Source organism: Tenrec ecaudatus, chromosome 17 (genome assembly GCF_050624435.1).
Source record: "Tenrec ecaudatus isolate mTenEca1 chromosome 17, mTenEca1.hap1, whole genome shotgun sequence".
NCBI classification, from domain to species: domain Eukaryota; kingdom Metazoa; phylum Chordata; class Mammalia; order Afrosoricida; family Tenrecidae; genus Tenrec; species Tenrec ecaudatus.
The window spans coordinates 13,278,062-13,297,416 of record NC_134546.1 but is presented as its reverse complement, the minus strand read 5'-3'; the positions used below and the strand labels follow the sequence as shown (position 1 = coordinate 13,297,416).

Below are 19,355 nucleotides of genomic sequence, written 5' to 3'. Positions count from 1 at the left end.
GTATATGTATGGATTGTGATAAGAGTTGTATGAGTCCCTAATAAAATGTTAAAAAAAAGAAAGATTATTTTGTACTTTTGGCAGTCCATGGTACTTTTGATATTTTTATCAGCATTGTAATTCCAACATCTTTTTTTATTAAATAACTTTATTGGGGGTTCCTACATCTTTTATCACAATCCATACATACACCCATGTGTCAAGCACATTTGTACATATGTTGCTATCATCATTTTCAAAGCATTTTATTTCTACTAGAGCCCTTGATATCAGTTCCTAATTTTTACCTCCCTTCCCATCCTCCTACCCTCTTGAACCCTTGATAAATTATAAATTATTATTTTCATTTCTTACATTGTCCACTGTCTCCCTTCACCAGTTTTTCTGTTGTTCATGTCCGTGTGTGTGTGTGTGTGTGTGTGTGTGTGTGTGTGTGTGTGTGTGTGGTGGGGTCAATTATTGTGATCGATTCCTCCTTCTCCCCTCCCCCCACCTTCCCCTTCCCTTCCTGGTATCTCTATTCTCATGATTGGTCCTGAGGGGTTTAACTGTCCTGGACTACATGTATTTCAAGCTCTTATATGTACCAGTGTATATGTTCTAGTCTAATCAGTTTTGTAAGGTAGAATTAAGGTCACAACAGTGGGGGGGGTGAAGCATTAAAGAACTAGAGGAAAGTTGTATGTTTCATTGGTGCTATACTGCACCTTGAATGTCTTGTCTCTTATTTGTGACCCTTCTGTAAAGGAATGTCCAATTGTCTACAGATGGGTTTGGGGTCTCCACTTTGTGCCTGTCCCCCTCCCCCACTCCCACCTCATTGACATTGGTGTGACATTGTTGTTGTGGGTCTTTGATGCCTGATACTTGATCCCATCAACACCTTGTGATCACACAGGCTGGTGTGCTTCTTCCATGTGGGCTTTGTTGCTTCTCAGTTAGATGGCTCCTTGTTTATCTTCAAGCCTTTAAGACCCCAGATACTATATCTTTTGATAGCCAGGTACCATCAGCTTTCTTCACCACATTTGCTTATGCATATGCTTTGTCTTCAGTGATCATGTCGAGACGGTGGGCATCACAGAATGCTGGATTATTAGAACAAAGTGTTCTTGCATTGAGGGAGTACTTGAGTCAAGGCCAATGTCCATCTGCTACCTTACTACTTAACATATAAATATAAGCACATACATATATTTTCAGATCATTATATATACTTACATATGTACTTGTCTGTATTTATACCTCTATAAATGTCCTTTGCCTTCTACTTCTTTCCTCTATTTCCATTTACTTTCCTCTTGTCCCACTATCATGTTCAGCCTTCATTCAGGTTTCAGTAATTCCTCATGGTTATATTGCCCTGGATTAAGCCCCACTAGGCATCCTATACCTTCCTATCCATCGATTTAATTCATTTGTTGTTCCCTTGTCCTTGGGTTAGTTGACACCCCCTTTCCTTTCTCCCAACTCAAACATATTAATTCTTCTTTGACGTTCCTTATTCAATGTTCAATTTTCACAAGCATAAGAGGCTATTTAAAACACCCTGACTTGGGTCAGGCACACCTCAAACCTCAAAGTAACATCCTTGCATTTCAACACTCTAGAGAGGCCTGTGCAGCAGATTGACCCAATACACTGCATCATGTTATCTCTTGACAGCTGCTTCCACGAGCATTGCTTGAGGATCCAAACAAGTTGAAGTCCTTGAGAACGTCAACCCTTTCTCCACTTATCCTGATGATACCTATTGGTCCAGGTGTGAGGATTTAGGTCTTTTTTTAATCATTTTATTAGAGGCTCATACAACTCTTATCACAATCCATACATACATCAATTATGTAAAGCACATTTGTACATTCATTGTCCTCATCATTCTCAAAACATTTGTTCTCCACTTAAGCCTTTGGTATCAGCTCTTCATTTTTCCCCTCCCTCCCTGCTTCCCCTTCCCTCATGAACCTTTGATAATTTATAAATTATTAGTTTGTCATATTTTGCCCTGTTCGACGTCTCCCTTCACCCACTTTTCTGTTTTCCATCCCCCAGGTCACATGTAGATCCTTGTAATTGGTTCCCCCTTTCCAACCCACTCTCCCTCGGCCCTCCAAGTAACGCCACTCACACCACTGGTGCTGAAGGGATCATCCACCCTGGATTCCCTGTGTTTCCAGTTCCTATCTGTATGAGTGTACATCCTCTGGTCTAGCCAAACTTTCAAGGTAGAATTGGGATCATGACAGTGGCCGGGGGCATGGGAGGGGGAGGAGGAAGCATTTAGGAACTAGAGGAAAGTTGTATTTTTCATCGTGGCTACATTGCACCCTGACTGACTTGTCTCCTTCCTGAGAGCCTTCTGTAAGGGGATGTCCAGTGGCCTACAAATGGGCTTTGAGTGTCCACTCTGCACTCCCCTGCTCATTCACTAGGGTAAAATTTTTTTCTCTCTTTTCAATGATTTTTTGCATTCTCCATGTATGGTGTTCTTCATGTCATCCCACTGCTCATCAGTCTGTTCTCATTAATCCTCAAGGCATCAAACCTGTTCTTGAAAGGTACTTGAAATTCAGATGAGATACATTTTGGCCCTCGTGGACTTGTTTTAAGTTTCTTCAGCTTCAACCTGAACTTATATATGAGCAACTGATGGTCTCTTCTATAGTCAGAGCGTGGCCTGGTTTTTAGATGCTAATATTGAGCATCTCCAGCGTCTCTTCCCACAGATGTGGGCAACTTGATTTCTATGTATTCCATCTGAAGAAATTGCCTTTGGGTTGTTGAACAAAGGTATTTGCTATGTGGAAGTCACTGTCCTATAAAAATTTCATCATGTGACCTCTAGCTTAGTTTCTATCACCAAGGCCATGTTTTCCAACTATCCTTTCTTCCTCTTTGTTTCCAATATTTGCATTTCAATCACTATAATTATCAATGCATCTTGATTGTATGTTTGATCAATTTCAAACTAAAGATGATGGTAAAATTCTTCAATTTTTTCATCACTAACTTCAGTGATTGGTGCATAAGTTTGAACAATAGTTGTATTGACTGGATTTCCTTGTCTTCAGGTAGATATTATCCTCCAATAGACAGTATTGTACTTCCACAGCATCTTGACGTGTCTTTTTTGAGGATGAACGCAAACCCATCCTTCTTGAATCTCTCGTTCCCATCAGAGTAAAACGTACAACCTGGGATATTAAACCAGCCCATTATTTATGACTTTCCATTTTTCTAGATTCATACTTCATTTATTACTAATTAATCATTATTAATAATGTTTGAAGCGGTTTCTTTCCATTTTGACTCATACCCCATGAGCTACTCCTGTCACGATGGTTGACCATCCTTTGAGAAGGCAGCTCTTCCACAGTCGTATTCTGAGCTGAGGGGCTCATCTTCTCCCAGTATCTATGGCAATGTCTGCTGCTGCTCATGAGGTTTTCAGGATATGACAGTGATGTTCTGCTGTTCACAAGATTTTTGGTGGTTACTTCCTCAGAAATGGGTGGGCTATTCCTTCTTTATACTCCGTTTTTAGTCTGGACGCTCTGCTGGAACTTGTTCACTTTGGGTGACTCTTCGGGAATTTGAATAGCTTCCAGCATCACGGCAACATACAAGCTACCATCACAGTAGGGCAAACCAACAAAATGGTGGTGGGCTCCATACATCTACACTAGAAACAACGTTTCCTAGAAAAATAAGACATGCTACATGAGTACATACATGCACACCACTGTTTACAACAGCATTATTCACAATAGCAAAAAGATCAAACAACCTAAAAGCTCATCCGTGGAAGAATGGATAAAAAAAACTTTGTTTGGTGTATATACATAGTGTAATACTACACAACATTAAAGAATAATAAAGAGTCCATGAAACACCTTGAAACATAGGTGAACCTTGAGGACATGATGCTGAGTGAGATAAGCCAGTCGCTGGGCCCAGGGGCTCAGGATCATGGTCTCAGGGGACACCAAGGTTAATTGACATAAAATTATCCACAAAGACAATGTTCTACATCCTACTTTGGTGAGGAGGAATCAGGGTCTTAAAAGCTTGAGGGAAGCCACCTCTTGGTTTATTGGTCTCTCCCCAGCCAAAGAAATTTAGAGTAAGGAAGATCAAAGACACGTGGAAACAATTAGTCCAGCTAACTAATGGCCCGTGTCAATCCCGGTTCCAATGACTCTGATACCTTAAAAACGAAAAGGACGGTATTGACTTTCACTACCAATTAGAAGGTCCCCAATAGGGTGAAAGAAAAATTGGAACAAAACCTTTAAAAAAGGAAAAAGAGCAGGCCGGGTAGAGATTGATAACCCCTCCCCCCCTTCCCCCACGCCCCAATGTTCTTTCCAAGTATTCCCTTTAGCCACCCTCCTGCTCTGGAAATGAGCTCATCTCTGTGGTTCAATTTTTACCCAAATATTACATCTATAAAGGAAACAATAACACTAGGGATGTATACACTCATGTGATTATTCAACCATCTAAGATCAAAAGGCCAGCATTTACCCAAGGAAAAAGTTCAGAATCATTAAGAAAGATGGATAAATGGAAACAGAAACAAAGGAAGAATGTGGGATAAGTGATGCTATATTACGGTGATTGCAATTAGTGACATGAATCAAAATGTGTTTAATTATCCAACGGAAAATTAGTCTATTTTGTAAACCTTCACCCAATTCACAATTAAAAGTTCAGGAAGAAAATTTAGCATTAGCATTCCTTTTTCTAAAATAGTTTCACTAACATCAGATTTATGGTCTTATATGTCTGCTTGCCTTTCTCCAGATACAGTAAGGTTTGGAATTGTTCCAAACCAAATTATGATATTAAAGGAAAAGTCCTTAAATAGCCTCAGCTCAACACATGGTAGCAACAAAGTACATAATTCACTCAAAATGGTTACAATAGGAATAGCTTAGGCCAAGTCCATGCTGGCCAAACACAAGTCTACAGGAATTGATGGAATACCAGTTGAAATGTTTCAACAAGCTGACGAAGCCCTGGAAGCACTCACTCATTCATGCCAAGAAATTTGGAAGAGAGGTACATGGCCAAGTGGAGGAGATGCATATTTGCCCCAGTCCAAATAAAAGTGACCCAACAGCATGCTCAAATTATACAGCAATGCCATTGACATCGGAAGCATAGCATTTTGCTGAAGATCATTCAGCAATGGTCACAGCAGTACATTGACAGCTCCCAGAGGTTCAGGCCGGATTCAGAATAGGATATGAAACCACGGATATTGTTGCTGATGTCAGGTGGTTCTTGCCCCCAAAATAGAGAATGCCAAAAAGGTAGTTGCTTGTGTTTTGCTGCCTATGTGCAGATCATTAAAAACTGGAGAGCCTTGAGAAGAGTGGGATTCCAGAGCATTTCTTTGTGCTCATGTGGAACCTGGACATGGATCCAGGGGCAGCTGTGCAAAAAGAACAAGGGCATCCTGCATGGCTTCAAATCAGGAAAGGTGTGTTGTGTGTCAGGGCTGCTTCTGTACTTGTTCCAACTTTATGCTGATACGCAGGAAGTCTCATTACCTACCATAGGCAAAAGACAAAACCTTGCCTGCTGACAGTGAGGAGGCCTTGAAGCACTTGCTGATGCAGATCAATGAATGCAGCCTTCAGTGTGGACTACAACTCGATGTAAACAAAACAAAAAGCCTCACCACTGGACCAATGGTTAACGCATGGATAACAGAGAAAAGATGGAAGTTGTCAAGGATTTTGTCCTGCCTGCGTCCTTCATCAATGTTCCTCGAAGCAGCAGCCAAGAGATCAAACTTCCCAGTGCAGTGGGTAAATAGGCTGCGTATAGCCTCTTTTAAATGTATAAAAACAAGAACGTTACTTTGAACTCAGGGTATTTTCAAAGGCCTCTATGTGAAAGCTGGAATAAGGAAGATGGAGAAGACTGGATCCATATGAATGGCGGTGCTATTAGCAAAGAAGCTTGGAAGTACCATGAACTACGGAACACATCTGCCTTAGAAGAAGTACTGCCAGTAGTTTCCTTCGAGGCAAGAATGGGAGACTTCATCTCAGGACCTTTGGAAGTGGTGTCAGGAGAAACCAGGCTCTGGGAAGGGCCTCGTGCTGGGTAAAGCACAGGGGCAAAGAAGAAGAGGAAGGCACTGGGCATGATGGATCAACACTGGGGCTGCAGCATAGGCTCAGACATCAGAATGATGGTGAGAACGGGGTGGGGCCAGGGGGTGCTTCATGCTGTTGCACCCGGGGTTGCTATGAGTTGGAGCCAAGTCAATGGTCCCCGATGACAACCATGTCGGTGCAAACCGTCATTGCTCTGTTCCCACTGCCACTAAGGCAACGGCGGTTGTAAGACACGTTCCAGATTCCGAAAGGCTGAAATGTGAAAACAACAGTAACAACAGACTTCTCAAGAGTCTGTACGTTGTAAAAATGAAATAAGGTCAATCGGTTTTGATCAAGCATAAGACTGTCCTCAGAGCCATCTTCAAATGTGGTCTGGGAGCCCTCGACGAGCCCCTGGGACCTTTGCAGGAAGTCTGTGAATTCAAAACTCTTTTCACCATAATACGAAAATGTTCTTGCCATTTCTCTTCTCATGCTTCCCATGGCCCACAGTGCAGTTTTCCAGAGGCTTCGTAACAGATTAAATACAGAAACAGATATGATAATCTGGTTTTTATTTAGCCAAACAATAGGCCTCTTTTGTCTCTTTTCTTCCTCATGATGCTTTCTAAACCCACATCCAAAGCAAAGACTCCTGAAATCCATCACGAAGTCTTTTTCACAAGCAACCTGCCTGATTGCTTCATGATTCCACTCCATTCTCTAGTTCCAAGATTGCCTTCAGAGGAGACACATTTGCCTCCCTGTAATTCAGAGAAAATTCCGTGCCATGAACCAATTCCAACTCACAGCCCTGCTGGAGGACACGGCAGGACTGCACCTGAGAGTCTCCAAGACTAAATCTTTACATGAACAGAAAGACTCCGCTTTCTCTCCGGGAACAGCTGTTGGGTTCAAACATCTGACCTGATGGCTAGCAGCCCAACATGCAACTCTCTACACCACCAGGGAGCCAGAAAATGTACTGTGACTGTCTATTTTATCTCCCAGAATGGGATCAACGCATTCACTGTCGCTTTTCATGGACACACGACAGGTTCTCGCCACAATTAGTGAGATGGGATATAAGGCCCTGAGTTGCAATGTCTCAATGTCTAAATGCTAACCAAGAGGCTGGAAGTTGAAGTCCACCCAGAAGTGTCTTTGGAAGAAAGGCTTAGAGATTCAATTCCAAACGATGCGCGATTGAAAATCCAGTAAAGCCGTGTTCTGCTCTGCCACATGCAGTCACGAGTCCCGATCTAGTCCATGGCAACTGATTCAAGATGAGTTCAGTTTGTCCGGAATGCTTTGTTCTCATGCAGAACCTGTACATGGACCAAGTGGTCATTGTATGCACAGCACCAGGGCTGCTGCATAATTTAAACTCAGGAGAGGTAAGCATCAGCGTTGTATCCTCTCGCCATACTTGCTCAATCTGCCTGCTAAGCAAATAATCTGAGAAACTGGATTCGATGAAGAGGATTGCAGGGTCAGGATTGAAGGAAGGTTTATGAACAGCCTGCAATATGTAAGTGACATCGCTTTGCTCAATGAAGGTGAGGAGGACTTGAAACACTTGCTGCTGAAGATCAAGGATTGCAATATGGGTTACAACTTAATGTTAAAAATCACACACACACCCCCAAAAAACAAAAAGTAACCTCAAATCCTCACCACGGGACCAGTAGGTAACTTCATGATAAATGGAGAGCAGTTTGAAGTTGTCAAGGATTTTGTCTTGCTTGGATTCACCATTAATGCTCATGGAAACTAACTGAGAGATCAAACGGTGCATTGCATTTGTTATACCTGCTTCACAAGACCTCTATGATGGATTAAAGAGCAAAGATGTTACTTTGAGGGCTAAGGTGTGCCCGACCCAAGCCGTGGTCTTTTCAATCACCTCATATATATGTGAAAGTTGGACATTGAATAAGAACGGTCAAAGAAGAATTGATACATTTGAATTATGCCCGTGGCAAAGAATAGTTGGACTGCCAAAAGAACGAGCAAATCTATCTTGGAAAAAGCACAGCCAGAATGCTCGTTAGACACAAGGCTGGTGAGACTTCATGTCGTGTACTTTTCCAGTCCCTGGAAAAGGTCACTCTGCTTGGTATAGTAGAGGGACAGCACAAAAGAGGAAGACCCTCAGCTGGATGAATGGACACAGGGGCTGAGACAGTGGGTTCAAGTCTAAGAACCCTTGTGGGGCTGGAGCAGGACCAGGCAGTGCTCATCCTCATGTAAATAGGGCGGCTATGAGTTAGAACTGAATTCAACGACACCTGTCAAGTTTGTCCTAAGAACCTCTCTCCATGGCCCTAACACCCACTTCTTCTTCCAGGAGTGATATCCCATTTAAACAACATGCACTGCTCATTAGTCCCTGATGGCAGAGAAGTGGTTAAACATTCAACTGGTACCCTAAAGGACAGTGGTTCAAACCCATGAGTAGATCGGGGGTGGAAAGACCTGGCTATCTGCTGCATGAAGATCCCAGGCTGGGAAACCCTATGGGAGCAGTTCTGCTCCATCATCTTGTGTCCGTATGAGTTGTAATCTATTGGGTAGTGCACAACAGCAACAAGTTGTAGTTATTAACTAAGAAGCTTTGGAAAGGACCCTATGGATTGTTTCCATTCTGAAAAGTAACCCTAAAGGAGCAAAGTCATTAAAAATCAAATAATTGAAGCTACCAAACAGGATGATAAGCAGCAAAACTCGGCACAGTGCATCTTCAACTACTTTGCAAGTAGCAACACATTTACTCTTGACATCTATCCTAGCAGGAAATAATGAGGAAGAAAGTACTGCCACAATGGAGTCAGGTGCTGGGAGGTTGCATTACTTTGGAGGAGGGGCTAGAAGGGGGCACATAGTTATTAATAGAAGACCCTCACTAAAATTCTAGACAGTATGATAGCACAGTGTGATAACACAGCCACAATCACTAAATCTACTGGGATGGTTGACATAGCCCTTGCTTCCTTTAGGAAAAGTATTTCTTCAAGTGTTTTATTTGCTTCAGTGACCAATGCATCATTATATTGGGGCCCTGGTAGTACACTGGACTGCTAACCATGAAGTCAGTGGTTCACACCCACAGTCCACTCAACAGGAGTAATATGAGGCTATGTGCTCCCAGAAAAAAAATCACAAACTCTCAAGATTCACAACCTTCAAACCCCTGTATCAGAACTGACTCACTGGCAGTGGGGGGTTGGAGATGGGGGCGGGGTTAAATGCATTATAGAAGTGATTTTTTTAAATGCATCATCTCCCTTGCACATGAAATTTGGGGGACTCACCACTCCTTCACCCTTGAACCCAAAGCATGTGTTTTAGCCACCCCATGACATGATGCCATTTGTTCTCCATCTGGGTGGAACGGCTTTTGAAGACAGAAGTTTCCGCTTCAAAGAGATCCTTGACCACACGTGCATCTTAGTGAATCCATCTACCTTTTCCTGCCCACCGTATTTCACTCTTTTAATCTTGGTTGACACCTGCCCTCCTGCCTCTCCAATACCTCTCTTAAAGAATTTAGCTTGAGCTCACCAGCTCCGGGTCAGAATGGGAAGCTTCGAAATTTGCCCCGTGATTGTGAAGGATGTTTCCTGCGCCTTTCTCCACAGCCCTTCAAAGCAGACAGTGAAGCTCCCATCCATCGCCATTCCATTGATAGATCGGGAAGAAGGTGCCTGCCACAAACAGAATTAGTGCGAAGTAATTTCCCCGATCTCTATGTAAACAACGGCCTCTCCATACGCGGTGACCTGCGAGGTGTTCAGGTTACATGCTTATTTTAAGACCTTTTGTTTACTTCTTCATCTTCACAGGTCACTGACATCTCATTTCGCTCTGGTGACCCTGTTTATACAGTTTTGATATAAATTAAAAAGTATTCTTGGGGATAATGTTAACATTGGTGATCTCAGTCCATCACAGAAGCGGAAAACAGCCTTTGCTCTGTCCCGTCTGTTGCCGTTCAAAATCCTTTCTGCAGAGACCCAGACTCAGAGGGGCAAGATCTGATGAAACAGATTGACTTTCTTACTTTTTATTTTAAGCAGGATGCGACTCCCTCACCCCCTGGCAAATGTAAACTCCAAGAAAATGTCTGATGAGACTTTTAGTGAAGTGCAGCCACCATTCCAGTGGACGCCAGACACGGCACGGCCGGTTTAATTACTAAGGAGAGGCAAACGACTTTGAGAAACGTAAGGATCTAGTCCTACATCTTCACACGGCTTCCAAATGTGTTTCCTTTGCGCTTACAACTCAGAAGCTAAGTTTCTGCTTTGTGACTGGAGTTGCTTCTTATAGGGGAATATAACAATTTGGGGATTTAGAATATGGAAAATGTTTATATTTTGTAATGCTGAGGACATCGGAGGGAAGCCTCCAGGTCCCATACTTTAAAAATCTGAATAAATCAGCATTGTGAATAATTGCAAGTACTTAGCAAAACGTATTTCTAATAGCCCGTTCTGCTTCTCTTTCTTTGTCCTTCAGAAGTAAGACAGTAGACACTTGAGTTAAATTCTTATTCTACTACTAGGAAAAACTGTTACATTCCTGGACAGAAACAGTAATCTGGGAATACAAATAAAATTAAAGGGCATGTGCTATTTCTTTTTAAAGAATTTGTCCTAAGTGGGTAACTGGACAAGTATGAAAAAATAGAGATATAAGGCTGTTGATTTTGGCATAATCTACAAATACAAAATCGGGGATGGGCCGTGCAACCTATATACACCCTAGTAAGAGGCTGATTAAGCGCATCATGCATAAAAAACAGTGGAAGAGTTTGCGGCCATTAGAGATGATAACATAGTCCCTCAATTATTGATATGGATAAATTTCTGTGACCTATTAAGCTTCTTACCCAGTTTCTTCAATCACCTCAAACTCACTGCCATCAGGTGTGTTTCAAGTCAGAGAAACCCTAACATCTCTCCATTAACCACCTAAAAGGTAGCTCATCAGCAAGGCTGTGACAGGACACCTGTGCCGAGGTGGCTAAAGAAAACTGTTTACCAATGTATGTTCTGAGGGATGCTCTTTAAATTCTCTCATCAAATGAGTTTGGGGACTGCATTTAGCTTCCTTTTGTGAACAGGAGAGCCCTTGGTGGCTAGTGGTTTCAAATTGGGCTGTGCTCAAGGTCTGTCGTTCACTGCAAGGTGCAGCCACTCCTCGGGACAGAGATGGGGCTGTTGACGCCCAGAGACAGTGACGATTCCGGGAACTCAGGGGCAGTTCTAGCTTGCCCTGTAGGATGGCTGAGAGGCAGCACCAACTCTGTGGTAAAGTCGTAAAGGCTCTGAGAAGTCCTGCCTTGAAAGACAGCACCCGGAAGTATCCTTAGCCCCAAATGTCCCAAGGATAATTTTTATACTAACCAACATCCCCTTTCAAGTCATCAGAATAACTGTCAGGAACATTTAGCAGCAGCATTTAAGGTTTTTACTTTGAGAGAGAGAGAAAGAGAGAGAGAGAGAGAGAGAGAGAGAGAGAGAGAGAGAGAGAGAGAGAGAGAGAGAGAGAGAGAGATTGTGTGTGTGTGTGTGTGTGTGTATGTGTGTGTGTGTGTGTGTGTGTGTGTGTAGAGTTTATTAAACTACTACTACTTTTCCACATCCTGCCCTGCAGCCTCCTTGTTCAGATGCCAAAGAGCCAGGCGTTGGCACGGGCCAGGCAGAGACTGGCGAAGGCCGTGAAGTCCATCCTGTGTGACAACCTGGGCTTCCTCCTTCTCATAGAAGGATGGGCATCACGGGTCCAGTAAGCTGCGTGGCCAGTTGGCGTTCCTCCGCAGAGCTGTCTCCCATCTTGGGGGCCCAGGGCTTCCTGGGGAAGAGGTATGCTTGGAGTAGGACTCCTTCAGCCGCTGCCCTTTGGCCTGCAGGGGCTCGGTGGCCTTGTTGCGCCTCCGGGGGTCCCCGGAGATGCCCATGGTGAGGGCCACCTTCTTGCGGATGCCAGCCACCCTCAGTTCTTCCAGGTTGAAGCCCCAGCCTACATGGACTTTGTGTGATAGCGCACCGTGGGGCAGCGAACGATGGGCCGCATTGGGCCGGCAACAGGTTGCGGGGCGATTGGGCGGGGCGCTTGAACTGGTGGGGCCTTGCGCCTGAGGATCTTCCCCACGGGCTGGTTGGACCACGTGGACAACCGCCGGGTCCTTGTGGAAGTGGGGCTTCAGGATCCTGCCACTCCAGCTGGGTGCCATGGTTGCCTATGGCCCTCTTCCAAGGGGAAGAGCTGAGCGGAAAGCTCTACCTTCATTTTTGTCTCATTTCTGAATTGCTTTGTAACTCTTATGGGGTTTTTTTTGTACCTGAAAATTTAAATGAAGCCGATAAATGATTCTGCTAAATTGTGTTCAGAAAAACACACAATGGTAAAGAGATGTAGAGAAATTTGGACATGTTGGTAAACCAAAAAAATGCAATTTATGAAATATTGTATCTGAGGAGGTGGATTATTTTTTTGTAAAAAGAAGAAATTAGTAGAAAGAAAGGGACAAAGGGGAAGGGGAGGTCAGAGGAAAAGGAAAAAGTCAGGGAAGTGCATAAACCCCAATTTTCACCGATCCCTCTGTGTGGTCACGGACAGGTAATTCTTATCAGCGCACTCGTGCGTTCTCAAGGGTTTGCTCATTAATTGTGTATTTCTTTTGCAATTGGAAAATTATCAATCGTTTCTTGTGTTTGTGTCTGTAAGAGAGAGGGTATGCACATGGTATTTTAAGAGTGAGCAAGAAACATACCAAAGGCAATCATGGCCCATCTTATCAATTCATGGATACTTTCAATTTCTTTTTCAATAAATACTCTCTTCCTCAAGGACAATCTGTTTAAAACAATATTAACCCCATGCCCTGTGCTTTTGAATGCCTTTCTTTCCTAGCTATTACCTGTTCACCTTAGGCCCACCAGTTCGCTCTCTTCCATCACGCACTCTCCCTTGAATCATGAGACAGATGTAGACTTCCTTTCCTTGGTCTTCATCTACACCCCACCCCACCCCACCCTGCCCCGGAACACCACTCACAAAGGACAAGGTAAGGGACAGTCAGGAGGGAAATGCCCACCATCACATATCATCAGGCTGGTTAGGTGAGAGTCTGGGAGCTGGGAGATCGGTGGTAGAATATCCAGAGGCTCTTAAGAGACACTAATGACCAATCCTGCTGAAAGTAGTCCTTTTAATTTGATTGTTTAGTCCTTTTTACGTTTTTTCTAAATCCATTCCTATAGTTCAACCCATGCATGGGCTTATCCATACAAAAAACACTTATTTGGAAATACTACAAGTTTCCAAATTATTTAAGGCAGAATATAAGAACCATGGTTTTACAGGATATGAACAAAGAGTGATGATGTTTTTAAAACAACCCTTAATTTCCAGGTCCCTAAGAAAGTTGTCTTGAAAAATTAATCTTAAGAGATAAGATACATTTGTTTAGTGCCGTGGGGAGTCCCACGTTTAAAATTGTTTTTTATTATAAATTGGTTGAAGGTTTACAGAGCTGAGTTTTCCACTCAGCAATTCATACACGTTTCGTGTCATTGATTGCAATCCCCACAACTAAACATGACTTACCATCTATATTCCTGTGTCAGCCGAGTTTTCAGCACATTCTTAATGCAGTGTCTGTTGTAAAATTAGTTGCACTGGCTGATACTCGGGTCGGCTTATACTCGAGTATATACGGTATCTTACTGTCTCATTTTCCCGATTTCCTTCTTCCTTGTTTCCAAACCCTTCTGAACTTTGTCCTTGGGGAAAATGCTGCCCTTTTGACCTCCAGTGGTTGATGATTCTAAGAAATTATACTTCTCAATCATTATTGCTCCCCTTAATAGACCTATCTATAGTTGGGCTGAAGGCCAATCCATCGATAGGTTCATTTTCCGACCAGAAGGGTGACTAAAGGCCATAGACTCAGGGGTTCCACTGGTCTTTTTTTAGTTTATTATTAATTGGGAGTTAATTCCTATGTCATGTCATTCCATAGTACAACCACAACAAGAAGAAGTGTACAATTGCTACCACAATCAGTTTCCAAACATTATTTTTCTTCCTGGACTCCTTACATCATTTCCCTTTCCCCTGGGTTTTATGGCCCAAAAGGCTGTTTTTTGTTTTTTACAATTTTGTTCCACATTTTTCTTTCACTTCATCCAGATCTTTTTATAGGATAATTTTCAGACACATTGGTAGTAGCAGCTGGGTACCATTTAGTTCTTCTGGTCTCAGGGTCCCTGAGCATTATATGTAGCTTTGCATTGTGATCAATGACCCCCAAGCTGAAGTGAATACACAGGTGTCTATTGTACCCTGGGTGCATTGACCGAAACAGAAGGAAAGTTTTCTGTTATCTTGATTTACAAAATAATTTTTAAAAATGGTATTAAGAAGAAATCTTGTATTCTCTACTTGCTACCTGAATGAAACAGAAACTAGGAGACAGGGGAGCATAGGGGTGCTTTACAGTTGTTGGGGTTTGTCCTTATTTATCACAATATTGAATACCTAGCGCTCTAAATTACAAATTTGGATGCACATTTAATTGTTTCTTAAGATATTCAAGTTAAACTCTTAAAGCACCAAGGAAAGGGACACTTGTGTCTCTTTTCCAGCACAGGCACTGATTCGGACACGCCAAATTCAAAGAAACTCAGTTGTGAAGGAACACGATCTTTGATTACACATGGTAGTCCACCTATCCCTCACAAGCCAAGTCTGGCAGATGATCTCCTTGTGTCACTAGAGTTTGATTGGAACACAGCCATATTTATTTAAGTATGCATTACCGATGGGTCCTTCCCCATGCCAGAGTTGAGACCTTGCACCAGAGATCTTGCAGATTGCAAGTTTAACCTATTGACCATTTGGCCCTGCCCATGCCCCTAAGTGGTGCACATGGTCTGAGGAGGGATACTAATCCAAGAGTTGGTGGATTGAATCCACTCAACCACACTCCAGAAGCATCGCATGGTGAGGAAGTTCCCCAAAATCACAGCCACTTGAAACCCCCCTAGAGCATAGTTCTCCTCGTAACATGCACGACTGGTGTCACCACAGGTTAGTGTCAAATTCATGGTAAGAAAGTCTTTTTGAATTTTAGGGCTTCATCCCTTTATCACAAAAAACAACAACAGCGACAACTACATTTTGCTGCCCCCCCTAAACTACAGCATACTTTTATTTTCTAATAATTACTGGTGGAGCACAGTGAATTCACATAACTGTTTTACCATTCTGCTGGCTACAAAGTTAAGTTGGACCCACTGGTTTAAGATAAGCATTAATGACATCACGTTTTCCAACATAAAGATGTTTGGAACTGGTGATTTATCATTTCAGCCGAGCACCACACCTGCTTGGTCTACATCCACAACATCTGTATTTGCCATTTTTTTGCAAGAACAAAGCTTCAGTGTAAAGAGTTAGTCACATGTAGTCTTTATGATGATATATCAAAATCATCAAATGGATTATAAATAAGACAAGATTATAGCCCTACAAACCCTAAGGGGCAGATCTACTCTTCCCTTCAGGGTCACTATGAGTTGGAATTTAGTGAACAGCAGTGGATATTCTTAAATGGTGCTTAGCATGGGAAGGCTGTTTCCCACCAGGTGCTAATAATTTGAAAGTAGATTTGACTGCAAACGTACATAAGTTGATAGGGCGCTCCCTTAATCAAAGGGCAGTTAAAAGGAATACGAAATGAGCTGACACATTTTGACATGATTGCCGGTTGCAGATCAGATACACGTGTGCTGCACATTGGGAATGCATCGGAAAGGGTTTTTATTCTCTTACGTTATGGATTTTTAATCAGTTCCTGAGATGAACATATCAAACATATAAGCTTACAGTTCTGAAACACTTACCCAAACCTGGAAAGTTGAACATGTGCATAAAAGTTGTGTCCATTCCTGCATATCCCGTTTTACTTTGAGTCACAACGTCAAAGCTAAAGCCATAAAAGAATCAGAAGAAAATATAGAAATGGTCTGGTTGGGATGGGAAGAATATCGAAACATAAAAGCAAAGGAATAAACCATATTTTTAAAAGCCATAAAACCTACAAGACCTCTCTTTTAACAGGGGTGGAGAATGTCCAGCCCTCGGGCCATAAAAGCTCATTGCCATCAAGTCAATGTCAACTCATAGTGACCCTATAGGATAGCCCATGAGCTTCAGAGACTGTAACACATTACGGGCATAGAAAGACCCTTCTTTCTTCTAACGGTCTCTGGCGCTGATCTTGCAGTCAACAGCCCGACAAAAAACCAGTACACAATTCAGGGCTTCTCAGGTCATATAAGGCCGATCAACTAGCTAACATCACACACTTCACCTCAGGGGTGAGTTCATTAAATGTTTGACCAAATGTAGCAGGTTAGTTGTTAAGTTGCTAAATATGTATGGCCAGTGAATAATGTTATAAAAATCTAACTGGCCTTTGGCAAAAAATAAAAAGATTCCCCACCCCTGAATCGTATCGTGTCACTCTGGGTTGATTTTAAATCAATAGCAGTAGATATTCTTAGCATACTGAAAGTTTTTATTATTTATCAAAAACGAACAGTATTCATTAAACTTTTAACAAACTTTAATTGACCGTGTATGTGGTTTGAGTTCCAATGGATGTCCACTTGTCCAGGGAGGGATGGGGAGTTTTCCTGGGAGGGGGGATTTCCAGTACTAAAACTGGGTCAGTCCCAGGACTACCCCCCCTTCCAACACACACACTGCTAACTGCTGCAGAATTGACTCTGAATCATAGACATCCTATAGTACAGTGCAGAACTGCTCCATAAGTTTTCCCAAGAATGTCAAGCTTTAAAGTATCAGACAGTCTCATCTCTCTGCCAGGTGAATTGGTAAGCCTTGGAGTCAGACAGATGGACTCAAGTTCTCTAAGGTATGGCATTCAATAAGTTACTAGGCCTGCATCTTAATTTCCTCCACTTTACATTGATGCTAGTAAGAGGGCTTTCCTCTTGGATTCTAATGAAGACTGAACAATAAAAAATATGCAAAATCCACGGCCCTGGCCTGGAACACAGACTCCACAGAGGAAAACACTCTGTTCATGATGATCATCACCACAGCTGTCATCAGTATGACCATGACGGAAGGCCTCCGATTTCCTCTCAAGATCGGTTCTCTTTATTTCTGTCTGCAGAACTCAAGTTAAGGATGGAGAGGTGTTTGACAAACACAGCAAAGTTCTTGCCTGGAAGTGGTCATGTGACCTAGTTTGGGTCTTCCAGGAAGGCTCAGTATAAACCGTGTTGGAGATGGAGGGAGAGGTGACACTCAAGTGACATGTGCGATTTACACTGACTACTGCTTCATGCCTGGAACACAGGCCCGGTGCTGTGGGTGACACAGTCACCTTGAGACTAATGGGGATGCGAGGATAGTACAGTGTGAACTCCACTGACATCCTGAAAGCAAAAGATCAATTCTGGAGTTTCTCCTTTTAGATTTTTCTTTTTGTGAAAAACATCAAATACCTAATTTGTTCAAGATACTGCCTACTGGTTTGGGCTATCACAGCTAAACAGAATTCCTAATCAAGACAGGAGGCGCGCACTAGTAGAAATAGAATCAAATGATTCAAACAGGCAGTTTATCAGAGGGAAAAAATGCAAGGACTGGGCAAGTCTGGGATACAACTTTTGACACTACCATTATAATGCAAATATAAGCAAATGTTTATTATGTTGACAATAAAGTGCACAGAAATACAGTATGATCAAGACCACAGAGGATACTGGGTGATGCTTAAGAGTTATAGGCACGACGTCATTGTTGTTGTTGTTGTTGTTGTTGTTGCTGTTGTCAGGTGCCATTTATTCAATTCCAATCCCCAGCAGCCCTGTGAGCAATAGAACCAAACACCACTTGTCCTTGCTCCATCCTTACCACGGATGTTGCAACCACTGTGTCACTCCACCACGTTAAGTGCCTTCCTCTTCGTCGCTGCCCCTCTACTTTATCTAGCATGATGTCCTTCTCCAGGACTACTGTCTCCTGACAACATGTCCAAAGCCCATGAGGTGGCATACTGCCATCCTTGCCTCTCGGGAGCATTCCGACTGTGCCACCTCAGGACAAATGTGTTTGTCCGATGGCAGTCAAGGTGCTTTCGTATTCTTCACCGGCTCCACAATTCAAATGTGTCTATTCTTCTTCAGACTTTCTTGTCCAATGTCCAATGTTCGCCTGTATATGAGGCAACGGAAAATACTATGACAAGGGTCGGGCACACCTTAGGCCTCAAAGTAGCATCCCTGCTTCTCAACACTCTAAAGAGGTCTTGTGCAGAAGATTGACCCAACGCAATGCAACATTTGATCTCCTGGCTGCTGCTTCCATGAGTACTGACTGTGGTGCTAAGCAAGAGGAAGTCTTGGACGACGCCAGTCTTTTCTGCATTCATCAGGATGTGACCCGCTGTGACAGTTGTGAGGATGTTGGTTTTCTTTACAGGAATCGTGGTCCAGACTGAAGGTTACAATCCTTGATCTTCACCAGCAAGTTGTTCAACCTGTCTCACTTTCAGCAAGCAAGGTTTTGTCTTCTGCACGTGGCCCGTTGTTAAAGAGCCTTCCTCTAATCTTGGTGCTGTGTTCTTCTCCAAACAGTCTGGCTTCTCTGTTCATCTGCTTGGCAAACAGATTGAATGCGTATGGTCAGGGAATACAACCCTGATGTCCACCTGTCCTGAATGTCTTTTTCCTGTCCTGAATTTAAAGCATGTGGTATTTCCAGTTGCCATTCATCTCTTTCAAGAGGTAGAAAATGGACAAGAACCATTGATAATAGTTCTTAGCATTTTATATAGACTTTTATGGTACTGTTCTAAATTTTAATAGCATCAAATTCATCAATGTTTGCCTTTCTTTTTAAAATTGAGACTTGATTCTTCTAAATTTATCCCTAAGTGGGTTTGGGTATATTCCCAAAGCTGACTATCAAATCCTAGAAGATCTCATGGAATTCCACCTTCAAACTGCACAGCATTTTCCCAACTCCAAAAAGAAACGCCACACCCATTTTTCACTCTCTATTCTGCACTCCCCAAAGCACGTGGCAACCACTAATCTACTTCTGTCTCTGTGCGTTTCCTTATTCAAGACATTTCTTAAGTGGCCTTTTATGTGGCCTCTTAAGGTCTAGCTTCTTTCCCTTAGTCTA

At 42.7% G+C, this 19,355-nt stretch overlaps 1 long non-coding RNA gene across 1 annotated transcript in view; it reads right to left on the bottom strand.

Annotated features, from left to right (window-relative positions):
* Positions 1 to 16,107, bottom strand: part of LOC142430401 (uncharacterized) — a 44,992-nt gene extending 28,885 nt beyond the window's left edge. Inside the window, exon 1 of the long non-coding RNA XR_012780637.1 lies at positions 16,034 to 16,107. This is a non-coding gene — a long non-coding RNA (uncharacterized LOC142430401). The remainder of the gene's footprint in view (positions 1 to 16,033) is intronic.
* Between the last annotated feature and the right edge of the window lie 3,248 nt (positions 16,108 to 19,355).